Raw genomic sequence first — 23,411 nt, forward strand, 5'->3', positions numbered from 1 at the left:
TCCTCACTGTAGGCACCATATTTAAAACTCACCAGAACACATGCCTACTTCTTGCCTTCAGACTAGGATTGCTGCAGGCGACCGATGGCCCCGAAAGTAGCCCCTAAATTTAGTGATGCCTCTCTGTGGCTGGTTGCAATGGATGGCCGTTGCGATGTCCTCTATCCCTGCTCTGGCTGCAGGAGGTCCACCAGGGTCACTAATCTGGCCTGGGAGGCGGCAGCAGTGGTGGTCAGTGCCACTGGAGCACAGGGGAGGTCAGCCATCCAGTTCAGAAAGAGGGTGAATGGTCTCATCCATTCCGCCAAGGTAAGTCAACCACCACATCACTCTCAACTCACACTCAGAAACCCATCATACATCCATAGGGACCTCACACCTCATTGGACAACACCACTCACTCTCACTCACACCCTCACATCTCCATCAGGCTCATATCCTCTGGTGCTTGCGTCCTTATCCCATCCATGACTCCACTCACCACACAAACATTCCACGCAGTGCCATGTGTCCTGCTCACAATCTCTCTATCTGTTTTCATGCAGGAGAAGCTGGTTCACAACAGCAGGGAGAGGTCCCAGACCAGAGTTGGAGTGGCCCACATTAGGCCCCTCATTCACTTTGAGGAGTGTGCCATCGTGCTGACTGGTGAGGATGCGGACTGTGCCTGCAGTGACAGTGAGGTCAACAGTGAACACCCACATGTGGGTCCTGCACCTCATCATCCCTCTCTTGACACAACTGTGAATGCTCGCTCTCTCTCCTGCTTTGACTCTGCTGCCATGAACTAATTATCTCTACTTTGGTTCACAGGGAGCTCTGCCAAATGACCAACACCCTCAGCCAGCCAGTCCCTCAGCTCCATCCAGGTCCTCATCTGCAGCCAAGAGGACACCTCCTGCATCAAAGAGCTGGAAATAAGCAGCCTGAAGACCTGTCACAGCACTTAACATCACCCTGCATCAGTGTGGAGACACACACCTCGATGGGACCTAGATCTAGAGCAGGCTCGGGTTCACAATCTGGTGGTCACCGCACGGATATGTGTCCGTAGAAGGAGGAGGCAGATTCAGCCGAGCTCCCCGGCACTCGGAGGGCTGCTGGGGAAGAGGAATCTGTGGGGTCTGAGTCAGATGACGAGCCTCTGGATTTGGCCTTACAACTCATCCTGTAGAGTCAGCAGAAGGCAGGGGAACATCACGCAGAGCTGTTGGAAACCCTCAACAGAGTAATCAGAGTGCACCCGCCTGCTCTTTGATGAAGTGGTGCCCACGTGTACACGCATGGAAGTCTCCATGGGAAGGATGATGGATGCCATGGAGACCCTGGTACATCAGAATGTGGAGATGTGAGCAGACCTGGTATTCCATCACGGTAGCCATGGGTGAGTTCCTGCAGTGGCAACGCAAGAGGGAAACAGAGCACCTTGACATTCCTCCAGGAGCTCCTTCCCCTCAAGGAATCAGGCACCCGAAGGGAGGGGGAGTGGCAGCTGGACACCCATCTCCACCCCTGCTGCGGATGTCAGGGGAGCAACAAAAATAAGATGTAGGCCTAGAAAAGTCAAGAAATTCCGATCACAAGTGGTTGTACGGTTGAACACCTTCGACTCCCTCACCACAGTACACCTTCCTCACCCAGTCAAATCTAGACCTTCCTCTCCATCCCCTACTCCCCCATCACCTCCCCCAACTCCACTGGTACACTCTCCTCTCCCACTCACAGCTAGACCTTCCTCTCCCCAACCCCTCTCTGATCATCCGTAGCAGCCCATGGCCAAGAACTTGATGTTCCGAAGCAGACCCGAGGCATCAACGGAGACCTTCCACCTTCCGTGAGCTGCATGAGAATCCACCCAGCATGTGATGCACGTATTGCTCCAGGGGCCGGTAGCTGTAGGGCTCCAGCATCTTTTGGTCCTTGGATGTCCGTGATCCGAGCAAGGCTGTAATGGTAAGTCCCGACTTCTGCATGTCACAGTTGTCCAGAAATGTTCTGGGGCCAGCATGTTTTCCCACTGGCGTAATGGGGTTGGAGGAGGGAGAAATGATTCTGGGCCTTACGTTGCAACTGATTAGTTGGATGCAAAGCGGGTTCACGGTGGCCTCCAGCAGGATTGGCATTTCGCCATGGTGGACACCATTGGATGATCCCACTGTGCCAAAACTGATTTTTGGCCTTCACACCATATCATCACCCCCCTCCCACCCGCCATGACGCCCGACACCAACAAGGCAGGAAAACTTCAGCCACTGGCATATGGAAATTATACTTCCTCAAGGCCATCATAAAATAATCCATTTGCATGCAAATAAACTTCAAAGGCAATTCCTGGAAAATGTAAGTCTCGAATTATGAAAATTAATTTATCCACTACCTTAACAATCTTGAAAGCATGAATAATACCTTCTCTGAGGTTTCTCTACAGTAAACAGTCTCAGGCTTTTTATACCACAGAAGCCTTCAGTAGGATATTATTCTGTTTGCCCTTTTCTAAAATCTTTCAGTACCTGGACATTCATTCGATATCACAGCAATCAAAATTGCATAGGTATGTCAGGCATGTGGTCGTGTCAATGCCTAACGCACACTCATTATCATCTCCTGGGATTTATGCTTGCCCTCTCTGACTATAATCTGTGCTCTAAGATGCAGTTAGCTTTCCTTAGTGCTGCCACACACTGTGCTGTCAGAAAATCTAGGCCATTAGCTCAAGATGTCAAGCAGTTTGAAGATCATTAGTTAACAGCATTATTACCAAGCATTTCACGTAAGTTAAATGCCAGTTTTTTGAGGAGAAGGTGACATGGGAAAAATTTCCAACCTTACAACAAAATCTCAGGGTAAAAAAAAAAATCTTGTATCACATTCAAGACAAATTTGTGATTTTAGAATTAAATCTTAAAGTTGCTCCTGGACATGAAATCCAAGAATTCAAAACACTGAAATATCAATTTGCTAAGGTGACTTTTGCAGGACATTTTCCATTTGACACAGAACATAGTTTGCTTTCCTCTGTAACTGTGATCAGCTTGGATTGACTGTATACCTACAGTCACCCAAGTAACATAAAAACAGATGAACAAAGTTTGATTGTGGCAGGGGCACTGAGATGGAGCTAATGATGCACGCCAACTGCTTTTAGCATATTACTTTGTGATGACAGCCCCATGCATCTAACACTTAATTTAAAATATTGTTTTGCCGATTAAACTCAGAGTTTTCCAATGCAGAATATTCTGTTTTGCTGGTGGCTGGTAAATCACAAAATTGATTACATCTGAATTTGCAGAAAAAATTAATTCCCCCAAGTTTGGCCTAAACATATGCACAGCAATTAGCAGCAGGAATTATTTCACCTATGATTTAGAACATTAAAGCAATAATAATGAGCTTGGGAAGAGTGTCCTGCAGTCAGCATCTGAATGGCTATAAATTGAGAGAGGGGAATGTGCAATGAAACCTGGGTGTCCTTGTACACCAGTCGCTGAAGGTAAGCATGCAGGTGCAGCTAGCGGTAAAAAAGGCAAATGATATGTTGGCCTTCATAGTCAAAGGATTCGAGTACAGGAACAGGGATATCTTGCTGCACACCTGGAATATTGTGTGCAGTTTTGGTCTCCTTATCTGAGGAAGGATGTACTTGCTGTAGAGGGTTTACCCGACTGATTCCCGGGATGGCAGGACTGACATATGAGGAGAGATTGAGTCGATTAGGATTATATTCGCTGGCGTTCAGAAGAATCAGGGGGGATCTCATAGAGACCTATAAAATTTTAACAGGACTTGACAGGGTAGATGCAGAAAGGATATTCCCGATGGTGGGGGGAGTCCAGAACCAGGGGTCACAGTCTGAGGATATGGGGAAGACCATTTAGGACTGAAATGAGGAGACATTTTTTCACCCAGAGAGTGGTGAGCCTGTGGAATTCATTACCAGAGAAAGTAGTTGAGACAAAAACATTGTATGTTTTCAAGAAGGAGTTAGATATAGATCTTGGGGTGAAAGGGATCAAAGGGTATGAGGAGAAAGCGGGAGCAGGCTATTGAGTTGGATGATCAGCCATGATCATAATGAATGGCGGAGCAGGCTCAAAGGGCCGAGTGGCCTACTCCTGCTCCTAGTTTCTATGTCTCCATTGTTTCTATGAAGCAGTCTGGGAAGAGTGTCCTGCAGTCAGCATCACAGCGAAGCAGTCTGGGGAGAGTGTTGAGACGATCCCAGGCAACGGAGGCATTCAGGTCAGTGCTTCCCTGGACGATGGACAATGTTGCCATCTTCTGCTCAGATCCGCTGTCAGTGCACAGACTGATCAACATCTGCAACCAGGTCGATCTGGCCCCATGAGCCAAGGTAAATCGTGGCAAGAGCAAGGCCATATTCTTTGGGAACTGGGCTTTCCAACCCTTTGTCCTCTTCACTGTCAGGTCAGACTGCCTGAAGGTGCTGGGGACCTCGGAGGGACCGAGGCATGCATTAGAAACTGAAAGGAGCAAATGGCTATGGTGGAAAGAAAACGACATGTGGGAGCGATGCTCCCTCTCCATTACAGATAAGAACCTGGTCATCAGGGGTGAGGCACTCTTGGTGTTGCTGTACGTGGCACAGGTCTTTCCCATTCTTCATTCCTGTGTGATGGCGATCACCCGAGCCATCTTTTGCTTTAGCTGGAGGTCAAAAATGGGTGGTGTTCGCAGGGATGCGATGATTGAGCCTTTAGATAAAGGGGGGACAAACGTGCCCAACGTCGCCCTCATCCTGATGGCCACCTTTGTGTGCAGCTGCATCAAGCTGTGCGCAGTACGCAAACACCAAGTGTCACTACGTGTTGAGGTTCTACCTGTCCACGGTATTGTGAAGGATGGGTCTGGTCACGCTGCCACGGAACGCTCCAAGTAGTTGGACTGTGCCGTACCACCTGTCCCTCGTGGAAAAATTTATGCAGAAATACACCTTTGACCACAAGTCCATCAGGCAGTGGTCAGCACGTAATATCCTGGAGGCCCTGCAGGAAAAGAAGATGGTGGATCCTGTTGGATGGTTCCCCAAGCAGACTGTCAAAGTCATTTGGCAGAATGCCTCATTGCCAGAATTTTCCAACAAGCACCAAGATCTAGTTTGGCTGGTGGTGAGAAAAGCCCTCCCTGTCAGATCCTTCCAACACGCCAGGAGTCTCACCCCTTCTGCACGTTGCCCTCAAGGTGGCTGAGGTGGGGAAGAGACCATTGTTCACCTCCTTGTAGATTGTGCCTTTGCAAAGAAGGCCTGGAGAGAGATGCAGTGGTTTTTGTCGAGGTTCATCCCCAGTAGTTCCATGACACAGGACTCTGTACTCTACAGGCTGTTCCCAGGGACACACACCGAGACAAACATCAACTGCAGCTGGAGGATCATCAACTCAATGGTCTTTGGTCTGCCCGAAATTTGTTGGTCTTCCAGTGCAAAGAATTGTCCCTGACCGAGTGTTGCAGACTGGCACATTCCAAGGTCCAGGACTATGTGTTGAGGGACGCACTAAAGCTTGGGGCAGCCGCTGCAAAGGCGTAATGGGGAAAGGTCGCTGTCTAAGACCTTTCTGCCATAGTGCACCGAGGAACTGGGAATTGTGTGGACTCCTCGGGCTGTACGGCTCACATTGAATGTATGCAGTGAACACTAAATGTATCATAATTCTATTGAAGCACCTCAGAGTGCAACATGATGTATGTAGATAACTCCAATACCATCACACTGTCTGACTGTCTGTAATAACCATATTGAAATGTCTGTAATATTCATTCATTGTATTGAAGCACCTCGTGAACCATGTGTAAAAGTTGAATCTGATTGCACTTCTTGTTATGGCCATTTAGAAACGTTTTGTAATGTTCTTTCAGATATTTTATGAATAAAGTATATTTTGCCAAAACAAAAGTCTGGGAAGAGTGTCCTGCAGTCAGTTCTTGTTGAAAATAACACAAGTGACATCACAAGACAGCACGAGAGAGCGGTGGAGAGATCAGAACCAGCGTGAGTGCGGGGCAGCTTCCAAAAGTGACGTCAGCACAAAGGTGAGAGCTGATTGGTGAGTCATGGGTAAGTGTTTTTCTCCAGTTTAAAATAGATTAAGCTAAGGAAAGGTAAGAGTCCTAGTTTTTATTTAAAGTACATAAATAATTTAACTTTTTTTTTACCATTTTTAACTTAAAGTAAGGGGTTTTTTTTCAACTAGAGGCATGGCAGAGCAGCTCAGTCCCATATCACATACCTCCTGCAACATGTGGGAAGTCCTAGATGCTCCTTGCACTCTGACTGACCACGTGTGCAGGAAGTGCCACCAGCTACCGCTACTTGAGCTCTGTGTTTTGGAGCTTGAGTGGCATCTGGAGGCGCTGAAGTGCATCCACGAGGCTGAGTTTCGTGGATAGCACGTTTTTAGACATGGTTACCCCACAGCTTATGGAAGTGCAGACAGAGAGAGAAAGGGTGACCATTAGTCAGAAGAAAGGTGTTAGGCAGATAGTCGGGAAATCCCCAGGGTGCATCTCGCTCGAGAACCGTTTTTCTGTGTTGGAAAACAGTAAGAGCGAAGGTTCCTCTGAGGAGTGCAGTCATGCTCATTGCACTGTGAATGGCTCAGCTGCGCAGGGGGGGAGGAAAGAGGGAAAGAGCAATAGCAGTAGGAGACTTATAGTAAGGGGAACAGACAGGCATTTCTGCGGCTGAAGACATGACCCCCAGGATGGTATGATGCCTCCCTGGTGCCAGGGTCAAACGGGTGGGCATTCTAAAAGGGGAGGGCAAACAGACAAAGATCGTGAAACATATTGGTACCAACGACATAGGTAGAAAGAAGGATGAGGTCCTGCAAGTAGAATTTAGGGACCTCTGAAGCAGATTAAAAAACGGGATCTCAAAGGTTGTAATCTCTGGATTACTTCCGGTGCCATGTGCTAGTTTTACCCATATGGAGTATAGATATAGGAGGTTAGTCCAGATGAATGTGTGGCTAGAGAGATGGTGCAGGAGGGAGGGTTTTAGATTTCTGGGACATTGGGACCATTTCTGGGGATGGTGGGACCTTGTACAAGGCAGATGGGTTGCACCTGAACAGGAATGGGACCAATATCCTTATGGGGAGGTTCGCTGGTAATGTTGGGGAGGGTTTAAACTAACTTGGCAGGGGATCCTGAGAGGAGGTTCTGCAAGGGGTGATGCACAGCCAAAATTAGAAGAGAGGACAAGTGATTTTGTACGGCATAGAAATTATAGGTCAGTTAAGGCACAAGGGAGTTTGGCAAGGTTGGATGGTATTTATTTTAATGCAAGGAGTCTGACAAATAAGGCAGATGAGTTGAAGGCACAAATTAACACATGTAAGTATGATGTCATTGCTGTCACAGAGACATGGTTGAGAGTGGGGCAGGATTGGCAACTCAATATTCCAGGATTACAGGGTCTTTAGGCGAGATAGGGAAGGAGGTAAAAGAGGAAGGGGTATCGCAATATTGATCAATGAATCAATTACAGCAGTAAGGAGGGATGACATCTTAAATGGCTCCTCAAATGAAGCCATATGGGTAAAACTGAAAAACAAAAAAGGAGCAATCACATTACTGGGAGTGTACCTTAGGCCCCCAAACAGTCAGAGGGAAATAGAACAGCAGATATGTAGGCAAATTTCAGAGGAATGTAAAAATAATAGGGTAGAAATAGTGGGGAATTTCAATTTTCCCAACATTAACTGGGTTAATCATAGTGTGATAGGTTTAGAGGGAGCAGAATTCATAAAATGCATTACGGAGAGCTTTTTAAGCTAGTCGGTAGAAGGTCCTACAAGGGAGGGGTTGGTCCTGGACTTAATTTTAGGGAATGATGCCAGGCAAGTGGTAGAGGCATCAGTGGGGGAACATTTTGCAGATAGTGATCATAAATCCATTAGATTCAAGGTTGTTATGGAAAAGAACAAGGATGGGCCAGAAATCAGAGTTCTAAATTGGTGGAAGGCCGATTTTCATAAGATTAGGTATAATTTGGGAGCAGCTACTTTTAGGTAAATCTGCATCAGTGCAGTGGGACTTATTCAAGAAGGAAATATTGAGAGTACAGGGCCAACATTTTCCAGTAAAGATAAAGGGTGGGACCAACAAATTCAGGGAATCTTAGATGTCGAGGGATACACAGGATTGGATAAAGAGAAAAAGGGAGGTTTGTCGCAGATACCGAGGGCTCAAAACAGCGGAAACCCTAGAGGAGTATAGAATGTGTAGGGGGGAAACTTAGAAAGGAAATTAGGAGAGCAAAAAGGGGGCACAAAAAACATTGGATTTGCCTTTATTTTACCTGCCAAAGTTACTTTACAAATACATTAAGAGTAAGGGGATAACTAGGGAAAGAGTAGGGCCCATTAAGGACCATTGTGGTAATTTGTGTGTGGAGCCGGAAGATGTAGGTAGGGTTCGAAACGAATTCTTTGTGTTGGTGTTCACAAGTGAGATCGATGACATGGATATGGAAATCAGGCAGAAGGACTGTGATATAATTAAAGAAATTAGCAAAGAAAGGGAGGAGGTTCTAAGTGGTCTGGCAGGCTTAAAAGTAGAGAAATCTCTAGGCCCGGATGAAATATATCACAGGCTGTTGAGTGAGGCAAACAAGGAGATAGCAGTGGCGCTGGGAATAATTCTCAACACCTCTCTGGCCACAGGAGAGGTGCCAGAGTACTATAGGACAGCCAATATGGTACTGTTATTCAAGAAGGGAGGAAGGGATAAACCAGGGAACGATAGGCCAGTCAGTCTAATCTCAGTGGTGAGCAAATTATTGGAAGCAATTCCGAGGGACAGAATTAATCTACATTTGGAGAAGCAGGGATTAATCAAGGACAGTCAGCATGGTTTTGTTAGGGGGAGGTCATGTCTGAAAAAGTTGATTGAATTTTTCAAAGAGGTGACCAGGTGTGTAGATGAGGGCAATGCATTTGACGTAGTCTGCTTGGACTTCAGCAAGGCTTTTGATAAGGTCCCACATGGGAGACTGATAACGAAGGTAAGAGCCCATGGGATCCAAGGCAATTTGGCAAATTGGACCCAGAATTGATGACTGGCAGAAAGCAGAGAGTGATGGTCAAGGGGTGTTTTTGTGACTGGATGCCTGTGTCCAGTGGGGTTCCACAGGGATCGATGTTGGGTCTCTTGCTGTTGTGGTATATATAAATGATTTAGACTTGAATGTAGGAGGGTTGATCAGTAAGTTCGCAGCTGACACGAAAATTGGTGGGGTGGTAAATAGTGAGGAGGATAGCTTCAGATTACATGAGGGTATAGCTGGGCTGGTCAGATGGGCTGATCAGTGGCAAATGGAATTTAATCTGTATAAGTGTAAGGTGATGCACTTGGTCAGGACAAACAAGGTATGGGAATACACGGTGAATGGTAGGACCCTGGGAAGTACTAAGGTTAAGAGGGATCTTAGTGTGCATGTCCACCGGTCCCTTAAGGTAGCAAGACAGGTAGATAAGGTGGTTAAGGAGGCATATGGGATACTTGCTTTTATTAGTCGAGGCATAGAATATAAGAGCAGGGAGGTTATGTTGGAACTGTATAAAACGCCGGTAAGGCCACAGCTGGAGTATTGCATACAGTTCTGGAATCCACATTATAGGAAAGATGTGATTGCACTTGAGAGAGTGCAGAGGAGATTTACCAGGATGCTGCCTAGGCTGGAGAGTTTTAGTTATGGATAGATTGGGGTTATTTTCCCTGGGTTAGAGGAGATTGAAGGGGGACATGATTGCGGTCTATAAAATTATGAGGGGCATAGATAGGGTAGATAAGAAGGAACTTTTCCCCTTGGTGGAGGGATCAATAACCAGGGAGCATAGATTTAAGGTAAGGGGCAGGAGGTTTAGAGGGGATGTGAGGAAGAATTTTTTCACTGAGAGGGTGGCAGGAATCTGGAACTCACAGCCTGAAAGGGCAGTAGAAGCAGAAACCAAAAACTTAAGAAGTATTTGGATGTGCACTTGCAATGCCATGGCATACAAGGCTATGGGCCTAGTGCTGGAAAATGAGATTAGAATAGTTAGGTACTTGTTTGACCGGCGCAGGCTCAATGGGCCAAAGTGCCTTTTTCAGTGCTGTAGAACTCTATGACTCTATAATACTATCCACATGATGTCTGTTAATATCACCAGTACACTACACATGCTAGAGGTAATCAATATTAAGTTAAAAACATTTGTGCAGAACAATTAAATTGCAGCACAAACTGTCCAAAGTATGCATCTATTCTGTTCCAGGAATTGAGTATACACAAGGACACTGCCTCTATTAAAATGATCAGACAGATCAAGAACACAGACAGGAGGCAGAGAGATAAATATAGTGATAGATACAAATTCAAGAAAAGCAGGGACAGCAAAAGTAATCATTAACATCTGGTGAAAATCTACAGCCAAATCACAAAGAGCTGTCTTACATTCTCTATTTTGAAACAGTCTGGCATGTGTGTGATTGTGCAATTGTGCAAGTTAATTTGTGTTTTGGATCGTGCGCTAAATGGAATTACAGCACTGTTAGTTTATGCAAGGCGTCTAATTTAATGAGAAGCTCCAAATATTTGGAAATGTGCTACAATTAGAATCAAATCACTTGGGTCCACTGACACATCTTCCTAATGACAGAAGAGACCCTGTCAATCAGAATTAATTAATCTAATTTCTGATATCAAAATTCTAAAATGTTTAAACATCACTTACACTACTTCATGGTTTAGACTTACAGTCAGCTAACAAAGCAACCAGCTGAAACATTATGCTGCACCTTTTTGCTAGGTTACACTCTGCCTATGCAAGGATTTGAATTACCGGACCATGCTTTTCTACAGCATTAAAACTTATTTTCCAGATCCAATTGCTGGTCAGTTACACACCAAAAACATAACGAGGCATGCAAAAGAAACACATAAAAGAGTATTTGTCAAAAGCAGCTGACATTTACAGGGTACAAAGTGTGATATTCACTATCAATATGCGAGTTGAAAGGTTCCTCGGAAACATTACCAATCTCTAAGCAATAGCATCAACTGACAACATTATGTATTTGAAGGATGAAAGGCAGTGATAGTTTAGATCAAATTCCTCTCCAGCTTCCTGCTATCATTGCTACATATAATCAGTGCAAAGTAATCAGAGTTTCATTATGATTTGTCGATAATGTCAGTTTCAGTAACATTCATTTTAAGGGTTGCCTCTCCTCACCTCCCCCTGCCAACTATGTTACTGTTACTCTCTCCTCTTCAATCTTGCATCTTTCTCTCCTGAGATCATCATTTTGTTAGCACCTTTCTGTTCTCCTCAACATCCCTATTTCTCTCCAATTGTTTTTCTCCACCTATGTGGTATGGTGTGTGCCATTCCCCCAGTAACAATTTTCATCTTTAAAATGAAACTAAGGCTTGACTTCTGTGTGTGAAGTATGTGCCAGCACCATAGGAATCATTAATGAACCACCTTAAGCTCCTAAAATGCTTATAAGTTTTGGGGCAATATTTTATCTTGCACAGTTCAGTATCACTTGATATTCGATACATACTTGTGTAAAAGTCCATTTCTTTTAGACCAATTCTTTAGGCAAAAAGTTAAGGGGTTGACTTTTATACGAGGGACATTTTTGAGGAACTTACTTTTCAACTAAAACACACCCATCTGGCACACCTAACATGACGCTCAAAAGAGCGGTGCCCACTCCTGCTATTTATTGGTTTTCTGTCACTCTGTGTTTTTAGGAAGAAGCCTGCCCATCCTGGGAGAGGAAGTGGCAGTGTCAGTTAGGTTTGCAGTTCCAATCTTGTTCGGGGGCAGGGGGGGAAGGGAAGGAAAGGCAAGGGCCACGTCATTAGAAAATGTAACACTAAAGACCCTCGGCCCTTGACCTAGGCCTTGGTGCAGGAGGAGTGTACTAAGTCGGTACTCAGAAGGTCCCGATTGGCAAGGTATGCACATCCCCTCCCCTCAGCAAGGCCCGGCTGTTCATTTATTTAATGCATGCTCTGGAAGTTGGCCCCAGTATTGTTTCCATGTGTGCTGTTTATTTCTCTTCTCCCATCTGTTGGCTTCTGCTTCCAAAAATCAAAATCAATCTACATCCTTACTGTCTTAATTGACAAGCAGGCACATGAGGAAATATGGTAAGTGTAACTTTTTAAATGAATAATGAATTGAGGATTTTGATGTGATTGTAGAGATTATACTTTGGTTCTGAAATTTTTTGGACTTTGATCCCTGAAAAGTTAGGATCGACCCTTACATGAGGTATATGAAAAAATCAATGTTTTTTTTAGGTCAGACTTCAGAGGGTCGACTCATACACAAGATCAGCTTTTACACAAGTTTATATGGTGTACCCTCCAGTTGGAACACTGGTTACAAGAAACAGATGGTTAGAATACAATCGTCATGAAATATTTTATGATTATGGGTGATACACCATGAGGGGGAAAGGCCCTATTGTAAGTACCATGGCTCAGTAGGTACCTCCAGGGAGATACTGAGGGGGTGTTGCACTGTTGGGTTCCATCTTTCAGAACATAAGGAGTTAACCTTGATATACTGGCCAATATCCACTCCTCAATCAGTATCGCTAAAACAGATTTTCTGGTCATTATCAAATTGCTGCTTATGAAAGCTTTTGGTGCACAAATTGGCGGCCCCATTTCCTACCTCACAATAGCGGCTTCACTTCAAAAATACTTTATTGGCTGTAAACTGCTTTGGGACATCTGGCAGTCATGAAAAGTGCTATATAAATGCAAGTCTGCTTTTCAAGATTAGGAGTTAAGGGGGAATGGCTCAAGTGCCAAAAATTAAAGGTTTACATTTTAATTTTTTGTTATAAATTTCATAAGGCTGATGACAGCGGCTGAAACAGCAGGTCATGGAACAGGGAAGCAGAATTTTTCAAAGGCCTGAGATCATTTAATTTTAAATCATTAATATTATTTAAAGAAATTAACTGTTTTATGCAAGTGAAGTTAGGGAGGGTTGGGTGAAAGAACAAAGGAGAATGGATGTGAAAGGGTGGAAAGCAGGAGAGGTTAAATAACAAAAAGTTTCATCACACAAGATCAACGGGAATGGTAATGGGACAAGTAAAGAAACAAACAGAGTGTCTGGAGGAGGTATGAATGGCAGGATTCTAAAGAGTTGGAGAAGAAACCCACTGATCTTACTGAGTGCAATACCTCAGGAAGACTACTGGTATGTATTAGAATTTCAGTAAAATCTCCTTGCTGTCATGTACTTTGTGCAAACGACACTTTATACCAGCTATGTCACACCGATCAGATGCAAATCTTTATCACTAACTCTAAACAGATAATGAAAAGAAAACTTCCAACAAAATGTTTTTCACTGTGTAAAGTGAGTGATGTATGGCACAGAGATGTATGGCACAGTTTATCGTTAAACATTCATCCTGAATGCTTCTCTGAGTTTGCTGACATCAGTTTGGAGTCAAAACCTTTGTCTTGTCAATTCATGTTTACTGCTACTTTTCAGCTTGGCACATTTAGAGAAGTAATTAACTCATCTGTAAGGTCACACGTTTCTTTGTATCCTGACTTTCCTCTGTAATTATTTTGGTTATCTCTGCTATTTTGTATTTTTCTGTAATATGAGGGTATGAGGACAGTTTTTGTGTGTTACCAGGTATGGTAATGTAGTGATTATTGTTAAGAATACAGGTTTGATATAACTTGGCCAAATTTTAAAACTTGATCAAATTTTATACCAATGTGCTTTGCAAGGCCAAAAGAGACTTTTTCGAAGTTTAGCCAGAGGTCCAGGGTCCTAAAATCAAACCTAAACTCCATATACCATCAGCTGAATCTTCTGGCTGGCATGTGGGTGGCGGAGTCGGCACGCCAGAGCTTAAAATGTCGTGCGTTGATGTCGCGTGAACGTCCCAACGTCAGCTCGCGGCTTCACGATGTTTCGGTTGGCAGGGGTGCTATGCAGCGCGACGCACCCCCGCCATTAAATAAAGGCCTAGTTGAGGCCATTAACTCTTCCATCGACCAGGATTTTGAGGGGCCTGTGCGAACTTTGGGTCAGCGCACGGGCCCAACGGGCAGGCGGGTAAGTGATTTTTTTACAAACCTCATCCAGTGGCGGGATGAAGTTTGATATTGGAATTATAAAACTGTAATAACGTTTTTGTATATTTCATTAACATGTCCCATTTCATGTGTCATTTTCACATGAGGGGGACATGTTAATGATTTTTTAAATTTTCTATTTTTAATGTTTCACTGCCTTTCAGCACTCTCCCTGAGGCATGCACGAAAGAGCGCACTCTGGCAGTTGGGGAATCCCCCCCCCGCCCACACAGGAAGCGCATAGCTCTTCCCGTCGGGCGGGCCTTAATTGGCCCACCCACTTAAAATGGCGGCGGGGCCCATTTTGGCAGCAGCGATCAGCTGCCTGCCCATCCATCACGGGCAAAATTCTGCCCCATGTGTTAACCTTAGTGAAAGTTCATGTTTCAGTAAGTATGACAAAAAATGAACATGACTGGACTGGGTCACCGTTACGATGTAATTAAATAATAATAGGTGAATTCTCACAAGGAAGCCTTAAAAGTTAGTTTACAAATCAGAGACAGAAGTCTCCAACTATGTGGAAAAGAATGCTAATTCAGGTGTCTTAAGTGGTGTGAAGTTTACTGAAAACCAAAAGAAACTGGGACAAGGGCCCAAACCTTTCATTCTCCAGATGGCTGTATCCCGGTGGTTCCCCAGAAACGTGCAGGGGGATCTCTCAGGAGTCCTCACACATTGACTAGACAGGAATTGCCCAGGAGGTTTCACTTTCATTGGGCAATTACCCTGCATCTGGAACCCTCCAAAACTCTGATTTAAAGTCGGAGACATCGGTTGGTTCCGCCTTACTCAGCAGAATAATTACCCCAAGCTCCTCACTGGACCCCTTGGCTACCCCCCACCCCCATGATTCACTCCCTACCACCTGACTACCATCCCCAACCCCCCCAACTATCATTCAAACATCCAACTACACCCCCATCCCCAGCTATGCCCTGACCTCCCACCTAACTACCCAACTACCCCCAACAACCCATTACCACCACAATACTCTCAACCCGCAACTACCACCCACCCCACCTGACAACCCACAATCTCTCCCTGACCACCCACCTACACCTCGCCAACCCCCTAGCACCTGACAACCCCTTACCCCCCGACAACTCCTCCACCCCAACTACCCACCCCAACCCCCCCGACTACCTGAATACCCGAGACAACCCACCCACCACCTACCCCGACTATCTCCCAACTCCTCCCTGGCCACCTGTCCACCCCCCCCCCGCTGACCACCCAACTATCGTCATAGCAGTTTGTGATTTTGCATTCAATTTACTAATCTGGAATAAATCAGTAAAGAGTGATCATAACACCATCTGACTGTCATAAAAGCCCAACTTGTTCATTATCTTTGAGGGACAGAAAACTACCATCCTTACCTGGTCTGGTCTATATGAGACTCAGTGATCCCACACCACCATGGTTGACTCTACCTACCCTCAGGAATGGCCTAGCAGGTTATTCAGTTCAAGGGCAATGAAGGATAGGTAATACATGCTGGCCTTACCCGCATCTTGAGGATGAAATTAAGAAGAGTTAAGAGGAGGTGAGGCAACGGGGAACAGGTCCTGTTATCTCCTGTGTGAATCCAACCAAGAATGTCATTTGTTTCGGTTTTAAAACACTTGGCCTTCTTTTTGTCCAGATTAATCCTAGCTTGGAGAGTGGGCTAGTTACAAAAATAATTGCATAACAGGAAAGGAAATTTCAATTGCTTTGTTCATGAGATTGAAGTTACTCCTGAATTTCAGGATGAAACACACATACGGCACTTTGGCAATAAAAAAATTACTTTAGTTTCTAAACGCATTGTTTTGTGTGCTTTTCCATTTCCATTTTGAGGCGTGAAAAACAGGAGAAAAATCCGGGCAAAAATTAGATCAAGTAAATTCAGAGAAAAACTGTAAATTCTGTTTGCATTTTATACATCAGTAAAAATAGAGATGGGCAAGAAAAGCTGCCTTTGCCAGAGAAGTCAATGTCCTGTGATTGAATAAAATAAGATGTAGTATTAAAGGGTATAAGTGTGATCCGATACAAGTTCCTATGATCAGAAATTACTGTCAACCTATTTTGATAAAAAATATATATTTATAGTATTTGTGACGGGACTGCACACTGCAAAGTATTGAGAATCAAAGTGTATCTAGAAAGCAGCTATTACATAGTAGGATCTGGATTAGATCAAGTTGAAGCCTTTAGCCACTCCTGTAAGTGGTATGAATATCTGACTTTTATGGGAGCTGACTCACACGGCCTTATAAAAGACTTTTACAGTAGTGTGATTTGTGAATGTAACAGTAGCAACATCTTGTGATTTGGACTAGATACTTGTATCTCTCTTCTGCCTTCAATTGTGGGGATGGTGGAGTAGTGGTAAACCACTGGGCTAGTAATCCAGAGGCCCATACTAATGCTCTGGGGGCAAGGGTTCAAATCCCACCTGGTAGAATTTAAATTCAATTAATAAGTGTGGAGTATCAAGCTTGTCTCAGTAATGATGATCATGGCAATTATAAGTGATTGTTATAAAAACCTGTCTGATCCACTAATAACTAAGGAAGTGACTGAGGTGGTGGGTGGTGCAAGGCATCAAAGCAGTCACTGACTAAAGTCACCAAGAAGTGGCCCAAGAAGCAGAGGAAATCTCACAAGCAGAGCTATTCTACTTACGTGTACAGGGTGCTGACCCACCCAGGTCCACGATCTCGCCTAAGGCCATGAGTATTATGAACTCACTCATTGTTGACATTTTCAAGCGCATCGCCTCCTAGGCCTTGTACCTCATTCATGACAACAAGCGGCACAACATCTTAGCCAGCGAGATCCAGAGCGCTATTCGTCTCATGCTGCCGGGGAACTGACCAAACACACCATCTCCGAGGGCACAAATACACCAACTCTGTTTAGGTTGATCATTATAATAACTAAGGAAGTCTGTCCTCCTTACCAGGTCTTGCCTAGAAGTGACTCCAGACCCACAGGCTCTTAACTGCCTATCCAGTTCAAGATCAATTACAGGCAACAAATTCTGACCATGCCAACGATACCCAAATCCCATGAAAGAATTAAAAAAACATCTCTTCCAAGGTGGACTTGGCAAAACCTATGTTAGATGAAGCTTGGAGATTACTTGTTAGTTGCTTCGTTTCACAGCACAACTGCTGACTCTGGCCAAGTGTCCTTGCTACCTGCTCAGGGCGACAGGTGAAAAGCAGAACTTTTCTTTACCCTGGTGGCTCAGGGGAGTGTAAGTAACTCACCTAATTTTAACTGTCCATCTGCCTGGTTTCTGCCAGGCAGGTAGGGATATGATTCCCCAGCCCTTCACTTGTCTTTTTGCAACAGTAAATTTTCACTGATCCACTAACCAAGAAAAATCTGGGGATTTATAAGTGAAAATTGGTGACAGAAAGCAGATAGCACCAATCTACTGTGGAGTTTCATTTACTTACAATGCTCGTGAACACAATAAATTGCTTCATTATTCCAACTGTAGGTCAAATTCTACTGAGGAGTTATTTCCCAGATAAATATACAAAGGTTGTTCTGCAGTGACTATAGAAATACCCTTGAATTCTGATTTTTAACTGGGATATTGACTTGGGTGTTAAATGAATCATACAAATATATTTTTTTCTTTGCAATGTGATGTGACAGGTGATAATATCCTTTCAACTGTTTGCCACAATGATTTAACCAGATTTCTGACAGAACTGGAAGAATGATATAGAATAGTCAATCAATCTTTCACCTATTTCACTTTGTATGAGTGCCCGCAATGTCTGTGGTGACATCTGTATAATGCCTTATACGATGAGCACTTTTAAGTGCAACAATTTGAAATAGCAGGGAAAAGGTGGTGTAATTCAATTTAGCAAAGGTATAGAGTCAGACAAATGGAATTAAAAATATTTTGGAAACTAATTTACTATTGATATTAAAATATATTATTCTGCTACTGCTTTTTTAAGTATTAACAGTGGATCCCCAATTGTTCATTAAAATGTCTTTAATATTAAAAGACAGAATTGAATAAGAGTTAAGGGGATCAAATTGGCATGCCTTCCACCCTCTCTTTGTCTGTAAAATGGGCATAAAGCATTTGAATTCATCAATGTTGTGGCCTGCACCAAATCCATGCATGTGTTGGATCCACCACTCAGTTTGTGAAGCTTATTTTATTTGGTGCCCAAGTGGCTGCCTTAGCCAGGAATTCAGTCCCTTAATTTGGGGCCTGACACCCACTGAAGGACTCCTGAGTAAAATGTGTTGCTGATGAGTAGGGCAGGTATCAAATCACACCCTGACTGATGTTTGTTAGAGTTCCCTGATTGGGTTGTACATGAAACGAGTTCAGAGAAATAAGTGTGCCCAACGTACAAAACTGTTTCATTTTAATATAGTATTGGTTAGCAGTTTCACTTGAGGATGAATGTGGGAAATACGTATAGAAGTATAAAAATGCCACGCTGTAGGAGGGAGAATATTTCTGGGGTTGTGTTCAAGAAGGATCACAGGTGAGAATAAAAAGACAGTAAATTACTTACACCCATTTCATAGCTAAAAGAGGAGTGCTTGATCCTGGCAGTGCATCCCTGGAATGGAAAGTGTTAAGTGCTTCATTCTGCAGAATTAATGATTTGATGAATCATGTCACTTGGCAAACTCCTGCAGTGATATACATGAAAAACTAACGGCCTCCAATGGAACAACTCCTTGGCATTTTCTGGTAAATGCAGGGCCTTACAGTATGATTATGGGATAAAGGGATTTTATATCTTTTCCCATATACTATTGTAATTGCTTAAAATATTTATATAGTAATAACAGCACAGGCTGAATTATACTAATGAAAGTACAAAACTACATTTACAGTAGTGATCAACACCCTGGGGGTTACCATTGACTAGAAACTGAACTAGACCAGCCATATAAATACTGTGGCTACAAGAGCAGGTCAGAGGCTAGGAATCCTGCGATGAGTAACTCACCACCTGACTCCCCAAAGCCTGTCCAGCATCTATAAAGTACAAGTCAGGAGTGTGATAGAATACTCTCCACTTGCCTGAATGAGTGCAGCTCCCACAACACTCAAGAAGCTTGAAACCATCCAGGACAAAGCAGCCCACTTGATTGGCACCTTTTCCACAAACATTCACTCCCTCCACCACCGAACAGTGGCAGCGGTGTCTACCATCTACAAGATGCTCTGCAGGAACTCACCAAGGCTCCTTAGACAGCACATCTGAAACCCAGATTGACCACTACCATCTAGAAGGATAAGGGCAGCAGGCACATGGGAATATCATCACCTGGAAGTTCCCCTCCAAGCCACACACCATCCTGAGTTGGAAATATATCATCATTCCCTCACTGTCACTGGGTCAAAATCCTGGAACTCCCTCCCATCTCCATTGTGGGTGTACCTATACCACATGGACTGCAGAGGTTCAAGAAGGCAGCTTACCACCACCTTCTCAAGGGCAATTAGGGATGGGCAATAAATGCTGACCTAGCCAGCGATGCCCATATCCCACGAATGAATTAAAAAAAACATAATGAACAGTTTGCTAACTTCAGTGGTTCTAGCATAACATGCACTAATACCATCAATTTCTTGTTTCTTCACAGCAGTTAAGGCAAAAAAAAAAATTTCCTTCCAACTCCTCCAGTGGTTCAACAATGTGAGCTGAGTCATAGACAACAAGAGCAGCCCAAGTCTAATCTTTACTTTATGCCGAGCTAGCTGATCTCATCCAGGGCAGTGATATGGTTGCTACATTAGTTCTTGAACTTCCTGTGGTAAGGGAAGAGAAGCATCCAGGATCTCCTGTTCCTATCCAACAACGTCCGCCGAAAATGTGCATTTACAGATGTTGGATGAGAATGGGATCAGGCTTGGCTTTGGATGCGCCCACGTCCGAGCATCATATTGTGATTCAGGGTGGAATTTTACGGCCCTTCCTGCTGGCGGGATTTTCCGGTCATGTCAAAGTCAATGGATTTTTGAACGGGTCACTGCATTTTACAGCCCAGCCCCCGCCACGACTGAGCGGTAAAATTCTGCCCAAAATATTAGGATTCCCACATGAAGATTGCCTTCTTGCACAAGGAACTAGATTGCAACTGAGGCTCTTTGGACTGCCTCTAAGCAAAAAAAAAGTGACTCCAGGAGAAAAAAATGGAGTGAATAAAATTGGAGGAAAAAAACGTGTGTATCTTCAACATTAGACAAAGGAACAGATGCTCTTGACTGACGTGTGGTAATTCATGGGGCTGCACTCCATTGTTTGGTATGGTAATTAGCTATAGTCATGAAGGACCATAGGCATCATAGCCACTGAAAGCCATCCCCCTGCCCTTGCCCCTGACACCCCCTGCCCTCCTCGTGACCCCCACCCTGCGATCCCAGTCCCATCCTCACACCCCTGGCCTGGGATCCCATGATGATCCTGGGCTTCTGGTGAGTGCATTGCCACCAGCTGCCACTGCTCCCACTGACGCAGTGAGTGGTAGCCAGCTTCTGATTAACCAGTAGCACTTCATTGGCTGGGAATTTTGCTATTGGGGACCTCAATCATGGGGAAGGCCTGACAGTGGCCACCTAAGCACCTGCGGGGTGCTTGATTCCATCAGGTCTCCCCCATGGAACTGACATGGCTTCCCAATGGTTCTCCAATTGGTGGGCAAGACCCCAGTCAGCCTGACAAAATCTCTGCCTTTATTTATGTTGTCCCTAAGTAATTTATCACATCCACAATCTTCCCAGTAAAATAAAACAGCAGACCCGCAGCCACAAAACTTTGCATAGTTCATGCTGAAACATTCCATTCAATTGTGTGTAACTTGTGAATAAAGATCCTAAAACATAAAGGAGGGAATCTGAACCCCCTATGTTGACGGGAAAGTGGCAGAGGCACAAATAATTGCCAATCCTATTTCTGATCGATTCTTGGTCATCGCCACCTTTCAAAGGGCAACTGGCCTGCCTGCCTGACTCAGAGAAATGACTCATTAATAGTGCAGCTCAGGATGTCATGAGAGCCTTTGTTGCTGACTCAGGGAATACTTTAAGAGCTGGCTGCAACCAGCAACCGAGCCACAAACCAGGGCGTGTAACACTGTCAGGATGGCAGTGAAAAATAGTGAAGGAGATGTACCCATTGACTGTGCCTTCTTCGTCCTTTTGAATGCTGTGGTTTTGAAACTGTGGACATCTACTTCCTGCAGGACACCCCCAGTGTGGATCCTTTGACTTGACCTTCAAGGAGGTGCTGCATGTATGAAATTCCTCAAGGTGTTCAAGGAGTGGGGAAACCTGGCACAGCTGTCAATCCCCTCAGCGGAGCTGCTGCTTATGCTGCCATCGCAATGAAACCATGCTGTGACTGTGCATCGTTACAACCTCCAAGTTCCTCATGTGGAGGTACTCACTTTCCTCGCATGGATCGGCAAGTAGGTCAGAAACAACATTGGGGTCAAGGATCGCTTCAGGGTTTGGACCAGGAAATGGCAGGTCAAAGTGACTTTAATAGTGAATGATAAGGAAGAAATCCTCCACCCTCTCTCCAGCTTGATTAACAGTTGAAGCTGGAGCTACCTGGTCTACACTGGGTAGCCCAGAGTTCATCGCACTTGTGACAAATCTGCCCACATTGCAACCAGCTGCAGTGCAATCATCTGCAAGAACAGCAAGCAGGTGGGCCATCAGACATGGGACTGTAAGCAGACTAAGGGTGGAATCATCCTAGATTTGCATTAAATGAGGTAGCTGGCAGAAAAAATGACTTTTTACTAGCCGGCTGTAATGGTGGCTTCTCACGCCCTATCATCCCAATTCTGCCTCTTTAATTATGCATTCCTGGGAAACATGTCATTTCGATGGCAGGCGAGCTCTCATTCGCTCGTCACGTCATCGCTTTGCAGCTTCATCATGCCAGGCACCATATTTAAAGTCCAGCTGCATGCACACTTCTTAGTGCTCCCAGCCCATGGCTCCTGCACAGAAGACAGGGTGGCCCCGAAAGGCAAAAAGACTGCAGTCCCCAGGTTTAATGATGCATCCCATGGAACGCAGTGGGGCCGCGCCGTGATGTCTCTACCCCCTCTCTGGCCGCAGGATTGGCAGCGACATCACCAATCTGGCTTGGGAGGCAGTGGCAGCAGTGGTCAGTGCCAATGCCCTGCAAAAGAGGACAGCCACCTAATGTCGCAAGAGGATGAATGGTCTCCTCCCTTCCGCCAGGGTAAGTCACACTTTTCATCACTCACACGTCCCATCACAAACCCATCACACGTCCAGAGGGATCTCACACCTCAAGGGACAACACCACTAACTCTCTCATCCACTCTCACATATTCTTTAGACTCATATCCTCTGGAGCTCATGTCCTCATCCTGTCCATGGCTCCGCTCACCACACAAACATTTCACGCAGTGCCATGTGTCCTGCTCACACTTTCTCCATCTGTTTTCATGCAGGAGAAGCCTGCTCACATCAGCAGGGAGAGTTCCCAGACCAGAGGTGGAGAAGCCTCCATTAGGCCCCTCACTCACTTTGAGGAGCATGCCATTGCGCTGACTGGTGAGGATATGGACCGTGCCTGTGGCAATGTTGAGGTTGGCGGTGAACACCCACCTGAGGACCATGCACCACATCATCCTTCTCTCAATTTAAATGTGGGTGCTCTCTCTCCTGCTTTGACTCTGCTGCCATGCACTAATTATCTCTACTTCGGTTCACAGGGAGCCCTGCCAAGCAACCCATGCCCTCAGCCAGCCAGTCCCTTGGCTCCATCCACGTCCTCACCTCCAGCGAAGGGAACTCCTCCTCCATTGATGAGGTAGAAATAAGCAGCCTGGAAGACCCATCACAGCGCTTACCCACACCCTCCACCAACGCAGAGACACACACCTCAGTGGGGCCTAGATCGAGAGCAGGCTTGGGTTCACAATCTGGTGGTCACCACATGGATATGTGTCCGCAGCAGGAGGATGCAGGTATGGCTGAGCTCCCTGGTACCCGGAGAACTGTTGGGGAAGAGGCATCTGTGATGTCAGAGTCAGTTGACGAACCCCTGGATTTGGCCTTCCAACTCACCGTGGAGAGTCAGCAAAAGGCAAGGGAACATCATGCAGGAATGTTGGAAGCCCTCAACAGAGTGGCACGCAACTTGGGTTAATACATCTACCTGCTCTCTGATGAAGTGGTGCCCACATGTACACGTATGGAGGTCTCCATGGCGTCCGCCAGCAGAATGCAGAGATA

General features: G+C 45.1%; 1 protein-coding gene across 1 annotated transcript in view; it reads right to left on the minus strand.

The window, feature by feature from the left end:
* The window catches only part of il1rapl1b (interleukin 1 receptor accessory protein-like 1b), an 826,675-nt gene that overhangs the window by 339,553 nt on the left and 463,711 nt on the right, over window positions 1–23,411 (minus strand). The window lies entirely within an intron of this gene.

The sequence above is a fragment of the Carcharodon carcharias genome, chromosome 18, assembly GCF_017639515.1.
Source record: "Carcharodon carcharias isolate sCarCar2 chromosome 18, sCarCar2.pri, whole genome shotgun sequence".
In the NCBI taxonomy this organism is placed as follows: domain Eukaryota; kingdom Metazoa; phylum Chordata; class Chondrichthyes; order Lamniformes; family Lamnidae; genus Carcharodon; species Carcharodon carcharias.